This window comes from Sarcophilus harrisii, chromosome 3 (assembly GCF_902635505.1).
Source record: "Sarcophilus harrisii chromosome 3, mSarHar1.11, whole genome shotgun sequence".
Classification (NCBI taxonomy): domain Eukaryota; kingdom Metazoa; phylum Chordata; class Mammalia; order Dasyuromorphia; family Dasyuridae; genus Sarcophilus; species Sarcophilus harrisii.
This window is the reverse complement of record NC_045428.1, coordinates 203,491,680-203,507,350: the sequence shown is the minus strand read 5'-3', so window position 1 is coordinate 203,507,350 and position 15,671 is coordinate 203,491,680. Positions and strand designations below refer to the sequence as shown.

Genomic DNA, 15,671 nt, shown 5'->3' with positions numbered 1-15,671 from the left:
ATGTCTCTTCCAGCTCTAAATATTGGAATCTCTGATCCTTTAGTTTTTCTTTATTGTTTCAGATGACATTTGACATTGTCTTCTAAAGCCCTTTGTTCAGCCTCACCTCAACATTTGGCTTAAGCTACCTATCTTTGTCATTAACAATCCACTTAGTTTCACTAGGTGGGACTTCCTTAAGGAATTATTCCAAGCCTTATCTGATAGGCTCTCCAGACAGTAGCCGTGACCAATGCCATCACATATATTCCCACTCTTCCAAGGACATCTAAGTATCAATAAATTACCTTGATTATGGCCTTTGGATAACCAGTCCTCTTATTAATTATTTGCTAGTCATAATTAATAGAATGATTAATTACCCAGAAATTATTATGTCTCATACTTTTTATATGTCATACCCTGGAGAGTTCCTGCTTCCTTTCTTTACCTGTGGCAGAAGATAAAAAACTAAGTTACTCATTATTATGGTGCAATGAATGACTCAGTATGTGTGTCTATTTTTCCCATTTAAATATAGATAACTTTGCACTTTTTAAAAATTAATACCCTTTCATTAGCTTTCTCTGGCAAAAACTTCCATATTCATTTGCATGCAATAATAGGAAAATTACTCACCAGTTCTTGGTAGCTGAATTTCTCTGACAACTCCCTAACAATTGCTTGGAATGACAACTTCAATTACAAACTGCCTCAGCTAAACAGAGAGAATTGGTCTTACACAGAACAGAACTTTTGAGGTAAAATTAAAATAATTTTTTTGAGCAGAGATTTAAACTGGTTTTGTTATAAGGCTCCTTTGCAGTTGCTTGCTTTTTCCAAATTTATGACTCAATTTATATTTTCATCATTGAAATCTTGGGCATTAAGAGAACATAATCAGGGATAAACTTGATGTAGACAAGTAATCTGTGACTCTCTCAGATGATGGTCCTATACAAACCAGGAAGTGTCCTTGATTGAACAAAGGTATACCCTAAGCCCTGATCTCTTCACAAATAGGCTTAGATTAGACTTGGTCCAACAAAATGTAAATTCCAAAGATACAGATCTTCCCTCTCAAGTAAATTTCATGGTATGGGTATTATATAGTATATATAATTGAAATTGTGCAGAAATGCAAACCCTTTCAACCATCAACCCAAATTATCAAGATCAGGCTTGCTGTACAGCTGTTTTCAAAGCAGAGGATGAGGCAGAGAGCTGTTAGCTGCCTCCAATTAGATCTTTCAAGAATAGTTGGATGCACATGCCTCTGGGTTTGTTGATAGCTCCCTTTCTCCACCACCGCTCTGTTTCTCAGGGATGGTTTACTGGGATCTAGAGAAGTGGGATTTAGTGTGCTGTCACCACTTCTATAAACTTACATGCTGGCCCTTTCTGGGCATGATAATTAGAGAGACTGTCTGTCTCATTTTCTTCCACTTCAAAAGCAATGACCAATTTCCTATCATTTCTAGCATGTACTTGGAGTACCTTAATAAGTACAATTGGGAGTTTGCTGGCTTTTTCTTATCTTTCTGGTAGTTTTTTCACATTATTCCCTTTATGAGAGGAAATGAAGGAATGAGTATTTATTAAGCATCTGCTCTGTGCCAGGCACTGTGCTAAGTGCTTTAGAGATATGTCATTTGATCCTCATAATAATCCTGAATGATACTCATTTTGTAATTAAGGAAATTGAGGCAGACAGGTTAAGTGACTTGCCCAGGGTCACATAGCTGGTAAGTGTCTAAAGTCAGATTTAAACTTAACATCTTCCTGACTATAAATATAGTGTTTGATTTATGCTGGCATCCAGCTGCCTGTGGCCCAATTAAAATCCTACTGACCACTCTATGCTTTAGTCCTGTTCTAGGGCTAAAGCTGTCCTTTTAGCATTCCTATTCCTGACATGATTATTCCCATCTTCTTCTAAAATTCTGCCATCCTTTAATGCTCTGTGAAAAATGCATTTCTCCTAGGAGCTGAGTAGATAATTCTCCTTTAGATCTCTCATAGCTCTTTGTTTTTCCTTTGTTCATACATTTAACACATGGTGTGCATGTTGTCCTACATAAATATTACATAAGGAAGAAGCCAAACACAGTGTCTAGAGAACAAGCAGTGAGAAAACCTGGATTCAAGTTTTGCCTCTGACATGTACATGAGGATGCTCATAATAATAATAATAGCTAACATTTATATAGTACCTACTATGTGACAGGCACTGTGCTAAGTGCTTTATGATTATTATCTCATTTAATCTTCACGGCAATCCTGGGAGGTTGGTATTATTATTATCCTCATTTTACAGATGAGGAAACTGAGGCAAAGAGGTCAATTGCCTTGCTTACCATAACAACTAGTGTCTAAAGCCAGATTTGAACTTGTCTTTTTGATTCTAGACCCAGTGCTGTATCAACTCCATCATCTAGTTTCTGATGATAAATGACAGTGGACAGAAGAAAAAACTGTTAAAAGTCTAATTTTGCTTATGTTTCCACCCCTTTAGATTTGAAAGGCCAGAACAAAAATAGCTAATAGGGACTTTAAACCCAATGTAAGTAAGGAGACGGTAAGCGAGCACCCAGCTGTCCTTAATGAATTTGTCACTTGATTCAGATGAATCATATCCTTAGCAACTGAAAGGACTGGCAGCTGGGACTAGGGAATCACTCTCAGTGAATTGAAAATGAGATTATGAAGTATAGGAAAAAATGCCATAGGAATGGCTGAGGGCAAACATCCCAATTTTTGAAAAAAAATTGGCATCCTTTAGTGCACTAAGTTTGATTGATTTCTGGCAGAATTCTTGTAGAGAGATAATTGAAGAGATGATTAGTGAGCATCTAGAAAGAGACAGCATAGCTATATAAAGGATGTACTGGTCCTTTGGTGTTTTCATTTTTAAAAAATATTATTCAATGATAGAATATTATTGTTTTATGGGAAATGATGTGCAGGCTGATTTCAGAGAGGCCTGAAAAAACTTACATGAACTAGTGGTGAATGGGTTGAACAGAGCCAAGAGAATCTTGTACACAGTAAGAGCAAGATTATGTGATGATCAACTGTGATAGACTTAGCTCTTCTCAACAATGCAATGGTCCAATACATTTCTGGTATCCTTGATATAGACAATGCAGCTGCATCCAGAGAGAACTTTGGAGGCTAAAGCATAGAATTTTCATCTTTTTGGTTTATTAGCTTTGTTTTTTTTCTCTTGTTTTTTCCCATTTGATCTGATTTCTCTTGCCCAGCATAACAAATATGGAAATACATTTAGAAGAATAGCACATGTTTAACCTATATTGGATTGCTTATTATGTTGGGGAGAAGATAGGGTAGAGAAGGGGAGAAACATTTGGAACATAAGTGAATGTTGAAAACATTCTTTGCATGTATTTAGAAAAATAAAATGCTATAAATATTATTATTGAACTGATAGATCTGGGTAGATATAGAACTGATCTGGGTAATTCTATAAAAAGAAGTAATATATTTTGTAAGATTATTTTTGTAGAAAAGAGAATATTTTTTTCTGATCAGCCATGTCCAACTCTTTATGACTCTATTTGAGGTTTTCTGGGCAAAAGATACTGGAGTGGTTTGCCATTTACTTCTCCAGCTCATTTTATAGATGAGGAAAACTGGAGCAAAAAGTATTGAGTGACTTATCCAGGGTCACACAGCTATCGTGTCTGAATTTGAATTTGAACCCATAACAATGTGACTTCCTGAGTCCCAGCTCAGCTCTATCTACTTCACCACTTAGTTGTCAACAAATGGCTATTAAGAAGGATTACACTGAGGATCCCAGAAGATTCAAATGACTGGAAAACTGGCTTGAATCTTGTATGATGGCTTTTAATATGAACCAATGCAAAGTTTCCCACTTGTGTTCAAAGAATCAATTTCCCAAGTACAAGATGTGAGATGCATGGGTATATAGCAATTTGTATGAAATGGCACTACCCTGGCCAGAAAACATCTGGCTTATTGTGTTCAGATCTGGATTCCAGGGCAGCAAGGTGGCACAGTGGATAGAGCACTAATGTTGAAGTCAGGAGGACCTGAGTCAAATCTGGCCTCAGACACTTAACACGTCTTAGCTGTGTGACCCTAGGTAAGTCACTTAACCCCAATTGCCTCCACAAAAAAGAAAAAAACAGAAAAGATCTGAATTTCAAAGCTTAACAAGAGCCATTGAGGTGCACTGAAAAGATGACTTTGGCGTCCAAAGAAAGATCTGGCTTCAAATTCTAACTCTAATGCTTAGGACCTGTGTGATATCTTTTATGATTTAAGATCCCTGAATCTCAGTTTTCTCATTTGTAAAATGAAGGAATTGAAACAGATAGCCTCTGAGTTTTTTTCCTTTTACATCTATAGTCCTACAGTGCTGATTAGCTAGAACGCTTCAGAGAAAGGCAATTATGTTGGTGAAGGACCTAGAGTTCATGGTCTTTGAGGGTTGGTTGGATGAATGGGTATGATAACCTCAGAGAAATGAAAACTGAGGGAAGAGACAGGGGGCATGTGATAGCTCATGATACCTGCCCCTAATAATTTGCAGGCAATCATGGGAAAGATGGATTGGACTTGTTTTGATTGGCCCCAAAGGACAGAGCCACAAGTCACTGGGTGAAAGTTGCAACAGGGTAGATTTAGGCTGGATGTCAGAGAAACTTTCTAAGAATGAAAGCTATCCAAAAGTGGACTGGGCACCTTAAAGATGTAGGGTGTTCCCTCCCATTGAAAATCTACCATTCATGTCCTTTTGGGTCCAGTTTTGGGGGGAGGACATAGAGGTTGGATTAGGCATTTATTAATATCTTTTCCAACTCTAAAATTCCATGATTCCAAGATTTATGTACACAATGACCATTCCCAATATTTATACGTATGTTTTGCACACACAGAGTCACAGGGAAAGTGTCCGTGATGAAAGAAAAGCAGAGAAATATAGCCTTCACAGCAGAAAATTCCCCATTGTTAATAAAACCAAAGGTCTAAGAAATCTAAGAATTGCCTAAACTAAAATAACAGAGATGTTAAAGGTAGAATGTATACAAGACAGATCCAGGAATATTGCACAAAAAAATCCTCTTTGGGTCTCCAAGGTGCAGTGAATAGCAGGTGGATGACTGCTATTGAGGGGGAAATAAAACAGACCACAAAAATGGGCAGAGAGAGAGAGAGAGAGAGAGAGTATAGCTCTGGGGGACATTCATTATCTTGTAGAAGGATGGAAGATTTCCCCAGCATAGACAGCTGTACCGCTCTGATGGGAAATTTTCTTTACTGTGAAAAGTAAAGATGTGAGTAGCTTAAATTAGTTTGGCTTGTAAAATTTGTACTGGAAATGGTTAAAGAAGGGAATCAGTAAAGAATTAGAAGGAGAAAAAAGAGGACTGAGAATTTGGGACTTACTAGGGAGGAGAGAGCTCACTGGGAAAGTATGAAAATTACTTTTTACACTTTAATCTACACTGCCTCCACTGAGGAGTGTTAAATTCCAATAGTTCCCCGGGGGCTTCATGCTGGAAGAGATTATCCATAGTTAAACTAGTTGATAGGGAAGCAGTATATAGGATTTGATGTTATTATAGAAAATGCCCCCAATAACTTGATTGCAAACAATTACTTGAATTTGTCTGTTTTCTGATAAGGATTCTGGCAATCTGCTGTATTTGTGCTTATTAATAAAACAATTATGGGACAGTAAGTGAAGAGAATGGAGTAGCAGATAGAGCAGAATGACCTAGAGTATATAAATATAGCCTCAGACACTTATTAACTGTGTGACCCTGGACAAGTCACTTAATTCTGTTTGCCATTCTAACATCTAACTAATTATACACTAATAATATGCTAATTAACCACTCTAATATCTTTGTCAAGAAAACCCCAAATGGGGTCATGAAGAGTTGGACAAAACTGAAATGACTGAACAATGACAACAAAAAGCAATTACTGATGTATTGTTAGGTACTAACTTAGAAATGATGTATTGTTGTACTATCATATTATCGAAATCTATTCTATGGATAGGCAGAAGGGTTGTGAGATTTAGACCTGGAGGACATTGTAAAAAATAATTTGTGATTGTGTGTGTGTGTGTGTGTGTGTGTGTGTGCACGTGTGTGCATGCGCATTTCCCCACGAGGGAGGCAATTGGGATTGAGTTGGAGAAAGAAATGGTAAACCCCTTCCAGTACCTTTGTCAAGAAAATCCCAAGTAAACTTATGAGGAGTTGGACAGGACTGAACAGCAGCAAGAGAGAGAGAAAAAGAGTGCTTAAGGTCACAGAGGTAGAAAGTAACAGAGCTGGAATTTTGGCTCAGGTCTCATGACTCCACAATTAGTGGACCAGTATTATAACTACTACTACTACTAGTACTAGCTAACATTAACATGAACTTTGCGCCAGACACAATGCTAAGTGTTTTACAATTTTTATGTCATTTGATCTTTCTAACAACTGTGGGTTGTGAGGCAGATATATTAGCTCCTTTTTACAGATAAATCAGAGGCTGACTAGCCCAGAGTCACACAGTTAGTGTCTCACTTATGTAGGTTTCAAGTCCCATTTTTAAAACAAGCCTTTCCTGATCCTATTTAATGTTAATGCCTTCCCTCTATTGATTCTCTCAATTCATCCAGTATGTATCATATATATTAACAAGTGAATCTTGTCTCTTCTACTAAATTGGGAGTTCTTTAAGGTGAAGAAGCTTGGATGTCTGTACCACTGATGAGGGGAGCCCTGAAACTCTTTTTCTTTCTTTCTCTGACTTGGGTGGGGGGATAATGCTAAGCTTTCCCCTGAGAGACCCACCCCAGGGAATCAAAATAAAGTGGTTTTCATTCTGTTATCTAGGTGGGACTGGTTGAGTCCAGGACCACTTCTAACCCTATTGCATTGGAAATTAGCCCAGAAACACTCATTCAATTCCAAGATTTTCTACTCTGATTCCAGCTCAAACTGCTCCCAGCACCCATCAAGAGCTGCCCCCAGCTTCTAGCTAAGGCTTCAATTATAAAAAAAAATTATAAAAAACCCAAGGTTTCAACTTGGGGCTCACTCCTTGCAGAGGCCCAAAGCAGGAACATGCCATGCCAACAAACCTCTCTTTCCCTTTGGCATAAGCTGCAATCCTCTGCCCGCTGAAATATTATCTTTCAGCGTTATTCCCTCTTTATTTTTATCTCTCTATTTTCCTAACAAGACCTTATTCACTTTCTCTGCTAGGATAGGATTTTTCTGCTAAAAACTTTATATCGTCTGTTGGGACCTTGCCACCAAGGAATTCAGTCTTTCTAGCAAAGGCTGACTTCCCAATGCTAATAATAAACTTTTTTTTTTTGCCAGTCTAGCTTTTTGGGTTTGTAAATTCCTTTACAAAGGACCTCTGCGCTGACCAAAGGGGTTCCCCCAACTCCCTGCCCTGCGCCGAATCCTGGGGAATTGAGGGGACCCTGTGCTGAACCTCTTCATTTGGTTCCCTGACATCCAGGAACCCTGAACCTCATCATTTGTTTCCCCAACTGGGAAATGAGGGGAGCTGAACATCTTCATTTGGTTCCCTGATCTTCAGAAACCCCGAATCTCATCATCATGGCCTCTGGCAGAGAGTCTAGCAATCAAAATTCATGGACTATGTAATGAATGAGGGATTAGTTCCAGGATGGGGCTGCTCTTTTCCAAAGCAATGCCAATGGATCCATAGGATCTCACTGGGCCACTAGACCTGGGGCCACTCCCTCTGGCTGGAGCTAGTTAAACAAGGCTAGGCATCTGAAGGACAAAAATGCATCTCTGGGTGGAAGCTGGCACTGGGGTTGGGGTTAGGCACTACCCACATGCCCTGCCAAGGGACAAATGTTTTGGCAGACCTTGAAGAAGCTTCAAGAAGGTTTAAAGTACAGGATTGAGGAAGAAGTTACTGTAGAACATTTAGTACTTTCAGATCTTTGCCTTTCAGGTAGCAAAGTTGGGTTGGATGCCAGAATTAAAGGTCTGGAGGAGGATTCAGAGCTGGTTGGGGTCCTAACATTCAATAAAGAACAGCACAATAGCAGGTATTGGGCAGGCCACCTTAACCCACATGGCCTCCAAATATTCTGCTAACAGTTATTCCTGGTAATTATTGTCAGCCATTGACTCAACAGTGAACTGTCCCATCTGGAACATCATAATGACATGGCAGATACAAAGAGCAGCAGAGGCAGCAGCTGGACATCCAGAGAGTTGTATAAGATGAAGGTTTGCTCGTGAGTCCTCCATGCGGTATATGTCTGTGGCCCAAAGCAGGGCATTAGGCTTAGGCAGAGAAATGGACATTGGGAAGGGCCCAATTCAGATGCCCAGGCTCAGAGGGAAGGCCAGCTGGAGGGTATGATAGCATAGGGAGTACAGGGAAACACGGTCATACTCCAGTCATTCACACTTATGGCAGACATGACAAATTCACTCATGAACTCTCCAAAGACCCAGCTGGGAAGGGGATAGAGCATAGCCTGAAAGGGCATGCAACATACCAGGAAGATGATGACTGCCAATGGCGATGTAGAAGTTGGTGACAGTCCTCATCTGCTTGTGCTTAGAGATCACAAGGAGATGACTAATGAATTGCCTGCTAATCCCACTACTGGAGGAGCAGCAACGAAGAATGGCACCAGTAAGTCATCCATGAGCCGCTCCTAGCTCCAGTCCCTTGGCAGGAGGACTTGTTTAGCGACAGAAAGGAGATATTGTTCTCCAACCCTGGCCATTCCCTCCCATGGTGGGCCTGTGCCTTCCTCCCAGTGCCCTTTCCATATGGCTGTTGTAAGAGCAAAGATGGAAGTGGAAGGGAGGGTGCCCTTGGACATCTAGGGGTAGGGAGGGCGAGAGGGTAACCTGGACTGGAGCAAGACTGGACTGTACAAGCAGGATGGACAAGAAACTCCCCTTCGCCCCTTCTTCACTCTCTATGGCGATGACAGGGTAACGGGGTCCTGAGTCAGGAGTGCTGGGGACCTTAGACACCTGCCATTCAGAAGCACTGGAATGGCAAGATCCACTCAGTAAATCATTCTGGCTTTACCAGCAGCCTTTTTAAAAATTCAAATATTTATTAAGTATATAAATATACATACATTCTCAGTTGAGAATAGATAAAAAACTTTGACAAACATCATTTATTTGGTCTGGAAAGAGATTGTGATTAGTCTATAGAAACAAAGTGAATGGATAGAATGAATGGAGACTTGTTTCATAACTCTTGGAACGAATCTTAGAATGGTAGCACTGGGGAAGAAGATGGGATGGAAAAAAAATTATTTGGAATCAGAGGATGTGAATTCAAATCTCATCTCTGCATTTTAGTACCTTTGAGACCTAAAGTAAGTCACATCAACTTGCTTTCCTTCTATTCTTTCATCTATTAAATGAGGGGGTTTGAACTAAATGGCTTCTAAGTTAGCTTTTAGGCCAAAATCCTATGATCCCCTCTAATTCAAAGTCCTATGATCTACATCTGCAAAATGGTAAAAATAACACTTGTATCTGATCTTTTGTTACTGATGTTCAGTTATCATTATGTTTGACTTTTTATGCCCATACCTTCTATTTTCATACCATACCCAGTCCTTCTATTTTCCACTATCTCTTAAGATCTGTCTAAGCTAAAGTTGTTTCCATGACACTATCTACCTCTGCCATCCCCTTTTCTTTTTGTCTTCAGACTTTCCCAACACTAGGATCTTTTCCAGTAAATTCTGCCTTCTCATATGGCCAGAGTATTTAAGCAAATGATTCATTATTTAAATGACAATAAAGTAGCAATCTCCACTTTAGTAAAAGAGGCAGGACACAAACCCACGCCTTTTGACTAGTCAATTATATTTAAAAACCTCAATTTTACTCCATCAATCAATAAAGACTTATAAATGCAGAGATGAGATTTGAATTCATATCCTCTGATTCCAAATAATTTTTTTCCCATCCCATCTTCTACCCTAGTGCTACCGTTCTAAGAGTTATGAAACAAGTCTCTATTCACTCTATCCATTCACTTTATATATAATAGACCTTCTACATATCATACATTGTGCTAAATGTTGGGAATACAAAAAGAGGCAAAAGATGATGGTTCCTACCTTTAAGAAACTTACAATCGAATGAGGGGGACAAGGTGCAAAGAAACATATACATAAAATAGCTAGATATGGGATAAGCAGGGAATCATTTACCAAGGGAAGGCACTAGAATTAAGAGGGATTGAGAATGGCTTCCATTAAAAGATGGGATTTTAGTTGGGTCTTAAAGAAAGCCAGGGAAGTCAATAGGTAGAAATGAAGAAGGAGAAGGGTTCTAGGCATATGGGGAACATTTCCTTGCTAATATCTTTTAACAGACAAAAGCACATAGACTATTAATGTGATTACTGTCATCTGAATGGCAAGGTAGGTCCTATGATTAAGAAGTAACATTTTTTCCCCGGAAAACATTTGTGGGTCCAAAGATAGAAGAGGAAATCTGTCAATTGTTTAGAAAAAAATGAAATAGTTTTAAATTCTTCCAAGAAAAGTTAAGGAAAAAAGATGTGGGAACTAAGCAATGCTGAATATAACATGAACATGTGAAACAGAATAAAAGTTCAAAAACTGAATACATCATTGAATGTCATGGGAATAGATCTTAAAGTTAACTTGTATCTGCTCACTGCTGAAAGGAATTAGCAATGGAGATCGAAAGAGAGACTTTTTGCAACAAGGTCAAGGGAAAGACATTGTGTTTCTGATCTGGTTTGACACAAGCGTTCCATTTCATTTCGAGCTTAGTTTGTGCTTTAAGGTCAAAGCATACAGTGGAATGGCAGATGTGTGACTTCTGTCAAATTTGCCCTTACGCATCAACTGTTGTCTGGTATGTGTATTGCTGCTCTGTACCAGCTGAAAAAATGCTGGTCCGGAGCACGTGTAGAACATCAAGAAACTTTTAGCCTGTGGAATTTTAATGTAAGATATATTTTTGTCATATTAATATTTTTATTAAATTTCAAAAGAAAAATATACAAGGGAGCTTAGATTTTCCATAAATTGGGATTCTAGTTTTAATTTAAAATTTCATAGTTTTGTAGATCAAAAGATTATAATGTTAACTTATGAACTCATTTTCTTTTCTTTCTATCATCTATTTTTATAATGTAGATATTCTAATTAGATGTTAAGGAACAGGGATTATATTAGAAGGTTGTATTTTTCAGGTAAAATTTTCAAGTATTTAAATAGTAAGACAGTAGCAACCAATAATGAAGTGGGAGAATAAAAGAATTGATAATTTAAAATATTTTAACCCTTTGATGTTGAATTGGGACTTTTCATTGTAAATTCCATTTCTGTCAAAACATAACCATCTGGGACACCCCACATTTCTCGGGTCAAAAACACCATAAAATTTTCAGCTGGCAAGCATATTATTGGTTAGATAAAAAGGTCAGTGAGATACCCTATGAGGAAAATAAATCAACATCAGCTTACCCAGTCTTCCCTGGACAACCTGGCTGCCAGATTTCCTTTAATTGATTTTTTTTTTTAAAGATAGACTTTTAGCTATGGGAAGAGGCAGCCCTTAAACAAAATAATAAATTCAGTAAAATTTGTCTTCTCTGCCTCTGACCTCTCTAGTCTCCAGTCCCTAACATCATCCCTCAGCCTTTCCTACCTGCTCCTTTACTGCCACAAAAAGTGGTTTCCCAGCTTTTCTTCCTCCAACCAGGAATCCCTGTCTTCTCCTTTCCCAGATAAATTAGTTATTGACACTGAAGTGAGATTTAAATTTCAGGGCTGTAATAACTCTGTTCCCTAAGTATTTATATTTTCAGTATTATCAGTAATTATGTAATAGAAGGCTTTATTTACTCATTAACAAAACATCAGACACTGGACAGGTAGAAAGCCATTCATCCTTGGGAGGAGTGGGGAGAAGGGTGTATGTGGGACCAGGAGAGTTGACCAGTTTGATTAGAGAGTAGAATATGTAGAAATGAACAATTTAAGTTAACCCTGAACAGTTAGATTAGTACTAGATTGTGAAGATCCTTCAAAGCAGTTTGAATATTTCAGGTTAAGTCACTGAAAAGCCACTGGGAATTGTTAAACAGAAACATAGCATATGTAAATTCATGTATAATGTGATTATTTTGATAGCTCTATGAAAGATGGAGTGTATGTGTTGTGTGTGAATGTGTGTGTGTGGTAGTGGCAGAGAGAAAGGAAAGCAAAGGTTTGCTAGGATGTTATTGAAATAGTTGAGGTGAGTGGTGGTGACAGTTTTGTCAGGTAGGTGGCTCAGTGGCTCTTAGGATACCAGTTTAGAGTCAGGAAAACTCAAGTTCAAAACCAGGATCAGACACTTACTAGCTGTGTGACTGAGCAAGTCATTTAATTCTGTTTGCCTCAGTTTCCTCATCTGTTAAAAAAAGAGCTATGGAAGAAAATGGCAAACTACCTTAGAGTGCCAAGAAAACCCCAAATGGAATCACAAAAAGTCAGACATGATTGAAATGACTAAAAAATAACAAAAAATGATGGTCTATACAATTTGATGGTGAATGTGTTAATAGAAATGAGATATCCCTTGATAGATGTGAAAATCCTTGTAGAGATAGAATTAAAGTATTGCACTAGCTAGATCTGGAGTCAGGAAGATCTGAGTTAAAAATATGGCCTCAGACACTTAGTAGTTGCAAGTCACTTAACCTTTGTTTTTCCTCAGTTTACTCAACTGTAAAAAGGGGATAATGATAACACTTGCGTCACAGGGCTATTATGAAGATCAAATGGCACAATATTTTTAAAGCACTTAGCACAGTGTCTGGCACATATTAGTATCTTAATAATGTTTGTTTCCTTCTTTTCACAGTATTAAGATAAGATGGATATGGAAATATATAGATGGAGAGAAGAGCCAGGTAATTCTAAGATTTTGAATTCAATAACAGGGTGAATGGTGGTTTCATTGACAGAAATTATGAAATTAAAAGAAGGGCTTTTAAAGAGAAAGATAAAGAGCTTGGTTTTAGATAATTGATCATTGATTTAGAGCTTAAGGATACCTGGGGAACATCTAGTTCGACCCTCTTATTGAGTTTGAGTTGCTAATAATGGGCCATCCATTCATTCATTTATTAAAATAAGTTTTACTGATAGCTTTTTTAATATCACCAAAATTTCCTGTTTCCATTTCCTCCACACTAAGTTATCTCATATAACAATATTTTTAAAGACAAAAATGAAAAAGAAGTAGAGAAAACATCATCTAAATTGATCAATACATTAAAAAAGCCTGAGAACCTGTGTGATGTACCACTCTGGTAGACCTCTTATCTTTTAAAGTGATAGGTAGAGTTGACTTCTTATATCTCTTTTTGCTTTGTAATTTTGTAATATTTTATTTTTAAAAATTAAGTTTTGGGGGCAGCTAGATGTCACAGTAGCTAGAATATCAGCCCTAAAGTCAGGAAGACTTGAGTTCAATTCTGGCCTCAGACACTTAACACTTACAAACTGTGTGACTCTAGGTGAGTCACTTAACCCAATTACCTGGCAAAAGTAAATAAAATTTTTTTAAAAAAGTTTTTATTTTTTCAGTCAATGAAAATACTCCTTTGCATGCCCCTCCCACAATGGAGAAAGAAAAATAAAACCCATGTTAAAAACATCCATAGTCAAGCAAAACAAACTTCCATTGATCGTCTAGAAAAAACAAAACAAAAAACCAAAAACTTTTTTTTCTCAATTTGTATACTGAGTATATCATCTTTCTTTCAGGAAGTGAAGATAGTATATCTTTTGAGTCCTCTGGAAATCATCATTAGTGTTGATGTGAGTTTTTTTCCAAGTTGTTTGTCTTTGGATTTTGTTATTGGATAAATTATTCTCCTGATTCTGTTGCATCACTTTCCATCAGTTCACACAAGACTTCCCATTTTCCTATTTCTCTGAAAACCCTTCACCATTTCTTATAGCAAAATAGTATTCCATCCCATACATATATCACATCTAAACAAAACAAAACAAAATTATTATTTATTTATTTTAACGTTCACATTTAAAAACAAATTGAGTTCCAAATTCCTTCCCTCCTTCAAGTCCTTCTTCCATCCATTGAGAAGGCAATCAATAGAACAATTATATATATGAAATCATGTAAAAACAAATTTCCATGTTAGCCAAGCTACCCAAAAAAGCAAAAAAAAAGTGAAAAAATTATATTTCAATCTGCACTCAATTCAGTATGCCAGTATGAAGTATGCCATAACTTGTTCATCAGAAATAGAGATGATTTTATTAGTGAAAATGACATTAAAGAAACTATATCCTATACTTTGCTGGTGCTTTCAAAAAGGATTATTTACTGATTGTTCTAGTAAGGGCAAATTGATACAGATGCAAAACATTTACTCCCTCTTCCCTCCCCCTATCAGGATTCTGTCTGATGCATTTTCTAGATTTGTTTAGAGTTCAAATCTGACCTCAGTCACTTTTGATCTTGAGTCACAAACTCTGTTTATGTCAGTTTCTCCACTATGTAAAATGAGAATAATAACAGTATGTACCTTGCTGGCTTGTGGGTGAGGATCACATAAGATAATATTAGGAAAAAGTGCTTAGCAAAGTGCCTGGTACATAGTAGGTACTGTATAAACAACATTGTGTGCAGAGTCAGGCCAATCATTGGGGAATTTATTTGGTGGTACCTAATTTACAAATTTATTTGGTGGTACCTAATCTAGCACCATACTCTGGCAGATAGATGCCCTAGAGTTTGTCTGCAGCTTCTTTCCTTAGAAATTTAAGGGACCCTGAGGGTGTTTCTAATGTTATAGCTCATGAATCCACACAGATGGTCTTGATAATTAGTTGATAGGCAACCAGATTCAATTAGCTTTTAGAAAAGAGAGTCTGCTAAGCTGGCATAGTAAGGGTACTATTGGTACAAAATACGCTTCCCACCAAAAGGTCTGGGACAGTCTCCCACAAAAAAATACAGATTATAGGGAAGAATGGGTTCTAGCTTAGAAAGTAACTTAAAGCTTAGGGCTTCAGGGAGTTATTCTTCTGAAATCCTTATATGACTTTTGAAGCTCGGTTAACATGTCTAGTTTGTCCTTAAATCACAAATGTTTCTTCTAGTCACTGCTATTTGAGGGACGTTGCTAGGCTACCGATTAAAAAGTCCAAATTCTCTGGCCCTTTAAGCTTCACAAGGTATTCCTCTAATCAAGGGATTTGGAAGGATGCTCTTGGAAGTAATAGGAAGTCACTGAAGCTCATGGAAGGAAAACAAAACACACACACAGACACACACACACACAGACACATATAAATTATCTTTAATTATGCAGTTTGAGAAAAGGACACTATAAAGTTGAGGAAAGAGGATTAAGAAAGACCTTATGGAAAAGGTGGTGCTTGATCTGTGTTTTAAAGGAAGAGAGGCAGTGGGAAGAAAGAAAAGAAGGAAAGGAAGAGGGAGGGAAGAAAGGAAAAAGGAAAAGGAGGAAGGAGGGAAGGAAAGAAGAGAGAAAGAAAGGAAAGAATGATAAGAGAGGAAGTAGATAAGGAGGGAATACATTCCAGGCATGTGGACCTCCTGGTACCAAGGCCTAGAGAAGGGAGATGTGTAAAAAGGAAT

The 15,671-nt window shown here is 37.7% G+C and overlaps 1 long non-coding RNA gene across 1 annotated transcript; it reads left to right on the top strand.

The window, feature by feature from the left end:
- The first annotated feature begins 8,235 nt into the window (after positions 1 to 8,235).
- Positions 8,236 to 13,859, top strand: LOC116423082. Its single transcript, XR_004233561.1, has 3 exons — positions 8,236 to 8,667; positions 12,897 to 12,945; positions 13,805 to 13,859. It is a non-coding gene; the product is annotated as an uncharacterized LOC116423082 (long non-coding RNA).
- Positions 13,860 to 15,671: the final 1,812 nt, after the last annotated feature.